The following is a 10,466-nucleotide window of genomic DNA, read 5'->3' on the forward strand; positions in this document are numbered from 1 at the left end:
CACTAATTGTGTTTTTTCTTGTTTTTGTTACATAAGCAAGTACTGTAGGGAAAACTGCAGTACTTCTTGTTCCCCACTGCCACTTCTTTTACTTAGTACTCTCTCTTTTTCTGAAGTTTATTATACATACCATAGTGTAAGGGTCATTTGTGAGATGACTCTGTCCTTACCTGCAGGAGTGCACATGATTGCCTGGGAGTATTAAGGTGGATCTGCGCATGTCACTAAAATGAGCAGACGTGGCCAGTTGGCTGATACTCAGGTCAGCTGAGTTGCTCATGTGCAACGGCTCATGACATGATTAATAAGCACGAATCCTCTTTGCTTTTGGGGCAGGACATGATTGGCTTACTGCGGGAAGGGCTCGTGAAAAAGGTGGACGGGGAGAGGATAAGAAGGAGGTACCCGGAGGCAGAGAAGAAAGGGAGAGCGTTAGAGCTGCAGAGCCGCGTTAGCAGTCAGAGTTGTAGCAATAAAAGAGTGTACTCTGAAAGTATCTTGGGGTGTTCTGTGGAGTCATTTCTCCAGTGCAGCTGGAGCCGGAGACGTCCGAAGCCTGTTGAGGAGGTAAGTTCCTAACCCAGATAAACACGGAGCATATCAAGCCCAGATAAGCACAGACTATAACATCATAGTTGTATACTGTAAGGACATAGTTGTATACTATAAGGTCTATGAGGACAGTTACAGAACTATTCTTGGGATACCTTCTTTTCTCTTTCTACGTGCTTTCACTTAATAAGCTCATTAACTCTCATGGTTTCAATTATAATCTCTATGAAGATGACTTCCAGAACTATATATTCAGCCACAGCCTCACTCCTGAATGCCAATTCTTCATCACCAACTGTCTGTTACTATCCATTTCAAATTGAATTCCTTTGAAACACCTCAAACTCAGCAAGTCTAAAACCAGACTCGTAATCTTTTCCACAAATCCATCATACTTCTAAACTTGAATGAAAAAAATATTTTCTATGTATCAAGCACCATGCTAAGAATTGGGGATACAAATGCAAAAGCACAGACATTCTTTGCTCTACTGGATTTTACATTTTAAAGAAAGAAACAAAGCAGGGAGGGGCACTTTGATATGTAAAATTCCTGGTAATGGTGAATGAGGCCACAAGGGATTACATTAACAACCTTCTATCCAGCAGAGTTGATTTGATCATAAGCAAATGATCCAAGTTCATTGTTCCAGAACTAGATGTAGGGTAATTGTGCCACAGTGAGGTTGTCAGAGAGGAAACTATGAAAGAGGTGGCTGGAAAGGAACATGGCTGTGGCTTTCCTGAATAATATTCTTGACGAAGCAGCTACTGATCAAGGAAGTGGAGTCTCCATTGCATGGTCTCAGGCTTGGGCGGCAAGGTGGTTAATAAGTAGGCTGTGGAAGAAGCAGTCATTCTTACTGTTCTCTTGGCAATATCCTTGACTACTCACTTTCTCTCATTGTTCATAGCCAATTAGTTGCCAAATCTTACTGTTTCTATTTTCACTACATCTCTTGTAACTGGTTCTCCGGTAGACACCATGGCCAATGGGGAGGGAGAAAAGAGAAGAAGCATTATTCCCCAAGAACTAACACTACCTCAATTTCTCAAACAGCAGTTTATTAAAAATAGCCTGAAGGCATGGCTAATTATTACTTATCCAACGAAGTTGCTCCCTTCTGACTCACTGTAGGGACTTGTTTGCACTTCCTAAAAAGCCACTTTGTCTCATTTTTACAGTTAGTTTAACATCTCATTATCAATTCCTTTTCTATGATTAGATCCAGGGATTTCAAGGACCAATTCCTATATAAATTTAAGCAAGTAAGTAGAAATTTCTGAAAAGAGTAGTTCTAATAATTTAAAGTACAGTGTAAAATCATTCAGTTTTTCAGTGAGTTTAGCATATAGATAGCAATAGTTGGGAAATATAATAGGGAAACCAGGACAGTTGAATGTGGGGATAGCAAACAGTAGTAATGGACAATGGTTCTGAGGTTTCCATCTGCTTTTTTACCATCATAAGGCTGGTTTCAGAGAAAGTAGAAGCTCTGCCCTAATATTTATTATGCTGGCCCATTCTGCTGTTTTATTTTGTTTTTCCAGAGCTTTTTGTTTCAGCTAGGCTATGGACAAGGACTTTGTCATAGAGGAGTATGAATTTGAATTTCTATTGTTCTTGAGCAACTTTCCCCATGTACTTCTGTGTTATTGTATGTTTTGTATGTTTCTGATATAAAGTCTTGTGTGCCAAACCATGTTTTGAATTTCCTGAAGTCTCGGGCAAAAGAGCATTCACTTGGGACTCTGTATTGTTCTAAATACCTCATTCACCTTTTAGTATTTATTACTCATCACCAACCTTCATATTGCTGTTATTTGTTGTTGTTTGTTCTTTGTTTTTGAAGAGGACCGATGACATGCGAGTGATTGACTTGTATATGAATTAGAGTTCAGTGAGGAAGAGTTACACAAAATCATCAGCCATATTCTCTCTTCCAGAGTCATTGGAGTTCAGTGGCAGAACAAAAGTCAAGACCATTGGCAACGGCATTGGATGCAGTAGATGGCCTTAGTGTCTTCGATGTCTGACCAAGCTCTAAGTGCTCCACTGCTTCAGTCGCCTTCGTAGTCATTGGAACAAATTGTTCTCATATGCCCCATCTGCCAAGGGAAGTCTTTACATACTTGGGGTAGACATCTCTTTAACTCACCTATGGCTTTTGAGGCCTTTCGGTTACTCTGAACCTGGTTTAGCCCATCTGCCAAGATGGTTCACTGTGGTTTGGATGTTACAGCTTCCTGGAGTCAGAAGAGAGAGTGGAGGCTCAGAGGAGTAAGGCCGCAAAGGAATCTGATGGCCAACATATAAGATTTCTTATTGAAATGAAAAATTCATAAGAATCACAATTCTTCAAGATTCTTACCCTCTTTGTGATCCTCCTCTGCTTTTCTCAAACTCAAGCTATCTACCAACCTTAGGCTCTCCAGTAATCAGGAATTATGGACATGTGCCACCATACCTGACTCTGTGAAACATTTCTATAAGAATAGTGTTAAAGTGTTGGAAGGATTGTTAAATTTTTTTTTTGTGGTGGGACTGCATATTTTCTTGTATGTGGGGACAAATGACATAGCCAGGTCTTCTCAGATGGTAAACATAGTGTGTTCAGCTATGAACACACTATGCCACTATACTGTCTGTTGTAGGCAGGCTATCACTTTAATAAACAAAAAAAAAAATCCAAGGAGTACATATTGTTTTTAGGAGAAAAGACACACTTGCACACATACACATGACAATAATAGAGTAAGAACATAGTGGTCTTTCATGGACTTTTCTTCACTATTCAGATTTCATGGAAAAGAGAAAAAGTATGAAGTTAGATAAATTAAAATCGATTACATAACCTTTAAACAGCTTTTGGTCATGGACATTTGCCTTAATGCCAGCATCTCAAAGGACATATTTAATTAATCCCAGCTGGTGTTATGTATAATGTTTTGGGGATCAGATTTCCCAGGCTAACATTCTCTACAAAAATATCCTAATGTCAGCTCCAGGGAAATCCCTTTTGAATTGTTTCTCCTAATAATATAAACATTGTTACTGACCTCTTGGCAGACATAAAGAAGGTTTCCTAATATGCTCATATTTTAAATCCCCCAAATTCCAGAGGACATGATTTTGTTGTCTCTTCTTAAGAATTAGTAACTTCAGGCAATCAACTGGTTTCTTCAAAGTTAATGAAATTTAGGTGAGATAAGAGATTTCTTATTTATTTTTATGTTAAATGGCCACATTTGAATACATGTATTTCTTCAAATTCCCTTAGCTTTGTTCTTAAATTTTAATTTTTAAAAATCTTTTAGTTGTCTTTCTATATTTCCTAAAATCTGAGAAGCTCTGCTATACATAGTCCTCTTATGCAGTAGGACAATCAGTTCAAATGAAACATTAATTTGTTGAGAAATATGCTGATAAGAGAACAACATTCTTCCATGGAAGAATAGCCCGTTCTAGGCACTGGACATGTAAATATGTTGAATGAAAATAATCCCTATTCCTAAGGCAATGACATTTTATGTCATTACTAACCTAATAATTTGAAGCAATATTGACGGTTCTGAACTGTTTTTCCTAAAGAAGTTGATATTTTGAAACTAGTCCCAACTGGTTTTTTTCACTTTTCCTTTTAGACCTTAAAGAATTAAAATCTAGAATCCAGAACCATTTATTTAACTCAAAGCTAAGAGGCACAAACTATGGGGAATCTCTAAATGTTACCCATGTGAGCAAAAAAAAAAAAGGCAGACAAGCATCAGTGTGGACAAATGTATGTAAGGTAATGCATGTAATTTTGAATTATCCAAAATATGGTTTAAATATGATGTTAGAGAGGAATTGTGTAGATTGTTTCTTGAAAATGCTGGTACAAATAATGCTTATGCCACAAAGGCCATTTAATTAGAAAGGGCACTGGAAGGAAAGGAGAAAGGCCATTGTTCTCTACAAACTGGGTGCCTTTGGGCTTGGGAACACTGGTATCCATGATAACCATTGTTCCCTTTGGAAGTAGGGTCCTTAATCTTTGTGGCTCATGGTCTCCTTTGGTAGCCTGATAGAGTCTATGCACCTCTTCTTTGAGTAATGTGTTTAATTGATTTCCTTTATAATCCTATTATTTTATGCAAAGATTACTGAAAATAAAGATACGAATTTTTTCCCATTCGTATCCACAGATGGGAAAAATATTTCCATTTTTTTGAGGGCCATGGATCCTCAATGTAAGAACCTTTGTCCTAGACATAACAGAAGATAATTTCAGAAACAAAGAAGGGCAATGAAAATGGTCAGTTAATTGAACCGTGGAAATAGTACTACCTCTGGAGTCAGAAGAAAAGGATTCAAAACCTACCTCTGATGCTGACTCACTACCTGTGTACCTTTGATGCCCTTTCCTGAGGGGCTTGAACCAGTTGGCTTCTGGGCCCCCTTCTAGTTGAATGATTCTGAGGAGCTTTCATGTGACAGTGCCCTGAAACAAACTGGGACCTTCTGCTCTATGACGATAAGTCAGGGAATGAAAACAATAGAAACTAACACAAAGGTATTAAAGGGTATCTGATGTATGAACACAGACTTCTTCCCAAAAGGAAAGGTACCCCCACAAAAAGCTTGAAGAAGGGAAGAGTTAGGACACAAAGAAAAAAAAACTATGTATACAATAGGTCAATTAAACAATAGGCATTTATTAAGTATTTACTGTGTGATAAGCATTGCTCTGTGTGCTTGGGGTATAAAAAGTGAAGCATAAATAAAGCAGTTCCAACCTTTTGAGAGCTTGTATTTTATAGGCAGTGAGATGATGTGAATAGAGGATTGGAATTAGTGTCAGGAAGGCTTGAGTTCAAATCCTGTCTCAGATATGTACTGGCCATGAGTCTCTGGGCAAGGCATTTAGCTTTTTTTCAGCCTTAGTTTCAAAAATAAAATAGGCATGATAATATCACCTACCTCACAGGATTATTGCAATGGTCAAATGAGAAAACACACGCAAAGCCTTTTGGAAACTTTAAGTGTTATATAAATGCTAGCTATCATTATTATTATTATTATTATTATTATTACAAGCAACATGGAGTGACAAGTATGCAAAAATGTACATATGTAAGATACATATATATGTAAAAGTTAATCTGAGGAGGATCTACTAGCAGCTGGAGGAATCAGTGAGGATAGTGATTGACTGAGCTTTGAAAGATTTCAGAATAATCATTCTAATCAGTGTGGGTGAGGAGGGAGTTCCTTGTTATAGGTGATAAGTTTATGCAATTTTTTTACCCCAAAAAGTGGTGTAGGCAGAAAATATTTTTAGTCTTAAGAATGGGCTAGCATAGCAGCTTAGTACAGTGGAGAAAATAACTAGATTTGAAGTCAGAGGACATGGGTTCCAAACCTACCTCTGCCACTTACTTCCTGCGTGACCTTTGGCAAGTGACTTAACTTTTCTGGATCTTGGTTTCCTCATTTGCAAAATGAGGGAGTTGGGCCAGAAGACCTCAGTGGTCCCTTCTAACTCTAAATCTATAATACTGCCAGTGATCCTGTGGCTTGAAAAAATTCATAGGTCCATTAAAGGAAAGTTAAGACATAAACTAATCTGACACATTTCCTAAACTTTCAAAGTTGGTGTCACAGCCAGCAATTATCTAGCCTTGTCATATCAATCATCCTCAGATGATATAGCATACAAAATACTGGGCCAGACAGATCATGAATCTGTTCGTGGAGATTCTTATGGAAGTTCTAAGCTTAACAGATCTAAAAACATACATTGCAAATATTCTCTGCTCCACAGACAATAACTGTTTGCTAGGTGAAGAGAAGCCTTTGCCCATAAGACATTCTCCAACTTGATTCAAGAAGAAACCATGTCCATTCAGTCTGCTGCTTTTTCACCTGGAACTCAGGACAGTTTCAGAGCCTGTAGCCACATTAGCTGACATGCTAGATTTCAATAGACAGTACTGGAGAAGAAAAGAAGAGGTCCCACTCCTCTCTTTGCCCAAGGAAGAAGAAAAAAGGAGTGGGCATGTTATATTAACATATCTTATACGTTCACAATTTCTATTTTCAATAGAGAATTCAAAGATGGTTGATGAGAACTACACTATGTCACAGGAGTTTATTCTCATTGAATTCACAAATCACCAAGAGATGAAGATCATCTTATATTATTCCTTATAATCTATCTGATAACGATTGTGGGAAATCTTGGACTGGTGGTACTAATTTCAACTGAATCTTGACTTCATATACCTATGTATTTCTTTCTTGGTAACTTAGCCCTAATGGAAGCTTGCTGTTCCTGTGCTATCACACCAAAAATGTTGATGAATTTCTTCTCTAAGAATAGAGTGATTTCTGTCTATGAATGCATGGCACAATTTTATTGTCTTTGTCTTGCTGAAACTTCAAACTGCCTCCTCTTAGCAGCCATGGCATATGATTGTTATGTGGCCATATGTAACCCACTACATTATCCCATTCTAATGTCAAAGAAACTCTGCATTCAGATGATCATTGGGATATATGTAATTGGCAACTTAACTTCTATAATTCATGTTGGCTTCCTAGCCAGATTAACTTTCTGTAGGCCCCACCAAATTAACCATTTCTTTTGTGACATTATTCCATTATATCGACTCTCTTGCACTGATCCTTATATCAATGAGTGGATGATGTTTATTTTTTCAGGTTCAATAGTAGTCTTCACCGTAGCAACTGTCCTTGTCTCTTATCTTTACATCCTCTTCAGTATCCTTAAAATGAAATCTAAGGAGGGACGAGGCAAAACCTTTTCTACCTGTGCATCTCATTTTGTGTCTGTCTCAATATTCTATGGTTCTATTTTCTGCATGTATATTCAACCAGGCTCAGTTGAACAAGGGGATAAAGATATTCCAGTCGCTATTTTTTGCAAAATAGTAATTCCCTTTTAAAATCCTTTTATTTATAGCTTGAGAAACAATGAAGTAATCAGGACCTTGAAAAAAACTGTGAAGTCTCTTAGGATACGTTGAAATGAAATCCATCCCCTGTAGCTCACTGAATTAAATATGGTATTAAAAATATTTGTTATGGAAAGTAACACACACACAAAAAATAGAAAATCCATGTTTTGGATGGGAAACATTATTACATAATCACAAGATTAAATTGAGCAAACACGCATAAAGGGAGGAGGAATTTCAAGAATATGTATGATTATGCTAGATATTTGTATATTACATATATTGTGCTCGATATCAAAGTTCCGAGACCATAAGAGCCATTCAGGAGTCAAGGGATTAAGTAGCCCATGGAAATGAAATACATCAGAGAGTTACTGATTACCAAGCTGAAGAAGTTGGCCTATCATCAGAATTAGTTAGCTATGGAAAGGGAAAATTAAATGAACAAAAATTTTTCAAAAATATATGGAACTATATCCCAGCAGGATTTATAATTAATAGCAAGTTAAAAAGGAAGCTTTGCTATTGATGTTCATATCAACAGTTTTCTCATGAAGCACCTCGCTGTAGTTAGATTTTGTTCTCAACTTCTTCTCTCCTCCTTTTCTTTGTCTCTCTTCCGCATTAGATTGTAAGCTCCTTTAGAGCAGAGACTTGCTTGGCCCATAGTGACGAATTAATAAATGTGTTTTGGTTTGACTTTTTCAAAAGACTAGTATTTTTTAAAGTGAATTTCCCTATAAAAGTTTCTGTTTCCCTCTGAAGGACACACCTGTGTCTGGGGTTCTATGATGACACTTATTTTCAAGCTAATATGGTAATGTCATTTTATCAAACTATTGCTGACATGAGCCTGAGACGATTATGCTTCATCATGTTTTTGTATGAATTGGGTTGGTGGCCAGTTAGAAAACAATTCCTTAATATGTCAATAAATTCAAGAAATATTTACCCCAAATGCCACTGACTGATTGCTTAGTGAGTAAAAAAGCAAAACTTTAAATCTCACTGAGTCCAGTATAAAACGTTTTATTTGTAAACATGTGGAGAGACAATACATTGGACCTTGAAAATTTATATTCAACTGTTAAAAATAGCAAACATTTCCTACAATTCAATTCAGCAAATATTCATCGAGTACCTACTATATATTAAATATTAGCAGGGAGAGGAACAGAAAAAAAGGCATAAAACAGTTCATGTCCTGAAATTACCATTCCATTCAAATTGGGGTGTAGGGAGATATGTACACGTGAAAAAGAAAGCAATGGTAGATAATATGTGATCGTATGCCAGATGGTGTAGTCCAGACAACATTTAAACAGGATTACAAATAAGAGAAAGGTAAGCATGGATAAATGAAATTAGATGGCTTACTTGAAAGGATTGTTGGACCTTGAAAAACAAGTCAGATTTAAATAGGCAAAAGAGGAGACGACAGAGTATACCAAGTAAGAGGGAGCGTTTTGTTGTTGTTGTTGTTGTTGTTTTGTTTTTGGTGAGGCAATTGGGGTTAAGTGACTTGCCCAGGGTCACACAGCTAGTAAGTGTCAAGTGTCTGGATTTGAACGCAGGTCCTCCTGACTCCAAGGCTGGAACTCTATCCACTGTATCACCTAGATACCTCACAAGCGGGAATGCTTATATTCTAAATATGAAGATCTTAACCCATTTATGCCTATCTATCCTATGTGACTCTCATTCATATCTTCCCATAAATTCACCACAAAGGATACCCCAATGTTTTGGAGAACTTACTTGCTTGCTCAGTAGAAAGTACTCTTTTGATGTCAGAAGAAAGCATAGAAGGCCTCCAGAAGAGAGATAAGGTTGGAAAAATAGATTGCAAAGCAGGGAAATTTGGATTTTATCCAATGCACAACTAGGAGTAACTGGAGGTTTTTCAGCTGTAATATAATGAGGCCAAAGAACTGTTTTAGAAAAATTGATCTGGTGCTAGTGAGCAATCTAGATTGAATGGGGAAGGCACCAAAGGTAAGGTGCCCTTTAAAAGACTTTTTTTTCATTTAAGCAGTTGGGAGGTGATCAAAGCGAAACTAGGTTTTTGGTAAGAGGAAGGAACAAATACAAGAAACTTTTAAAATGAATGATTGATGGGACATAGTGATTGATTATATTTCAGGGATGAAACATAGAGAAAAATCATAGATGATTCCAGGCTTTCAAGCCTAGATTTCTAGGAGAATTATACTGGAAAGGGAAATTTTTAAAAAAGATGATTAATTGATAAACTGACTAATTATAATCTCGATGTTGATGATTTTTAACCTACTCATCCAGTCTTAACCTCTCTGCTGACTTCCAGCCTCACATTTCCAATTGCCTATGGGACATCTCAAATTGGATATCTCACAGACACCTTAAACTCAGTATGTCCAAATCTGAATTCATTATCTTTTCTCTTTCCCCATCCAAATGCTTCCTTCTTCCTAACTTCCCTACTGCTGTGGAGGTTACTACCATCCTGCGAATCACCCAGGCTCGCAACCTAAGTGTCATCCTCCATCCTTCTCTGTCTCACTTTCCGTATCCAATGGTCTGTCTATATTTCCTTCATTCTATCTCTAGCATGTGACCCTTTCTTTGCTCTGACACTGCTACTATCTCTAGTACAGGCTCTCATCATCTCATGTCTTGATTACTGCAATAGTCTGATTGTGGGTCTGCCTATCTCAAGTCTCTCTCCACTCTAATCCAACCTCCAATTCAGCTACTAAAGTGATTTTTCAGAATGACAGGGCCAGTCATGTTTCTTCCCCAAAACCTCCACACAATAAATTCCAGGGATTTCCTATTGCTTCCAGGATCAAATACAAAATCCTCTGGTTGGCATTCATAACTTAGCTCCCTCCTACCTTTCCAGACTTCTTATACCTTACTCCCTGCCATGTGTTCTTTGCTCCAGTGACGATGGCCTCGTGGATACTCCAT

The 10,466-nt window shown here is 37.5% G+C and overlaps 1 pseudogene; it reads left to right on the top strand.

The window, feature by feature from the left end:
- The first annotated feature begins 6,651 nt into the window (after positions 1-6,651).
- Positions 6,652-7,583, top strand: LOC110202000 (olfactory receptor 5K1-like; annotated as a pseudogene).
- The last annotated feature ends 2,883 nt before the right edge of the window (positions 7,584-10,466 follow it).

Source organism: Phascolarctos cinereus, unplaced genomic scaffold, assembly GCF_003287225.1.
Source record: "Phascolarctos cinereus isolate Bilbo 61053 unplaced genomic scaffold, phaCin_HiC Scaffold_725;HRSCAF=1366, whole genome shotgun sequence".
Classification (NCBI taxonomy): domain Eukaryota; kingdom Metazoa; phylum Chordata; class Mammalia; order Diprotodontia; family Phascolarctidae; genus Phascolarctos; species Phascolarctos cinereus.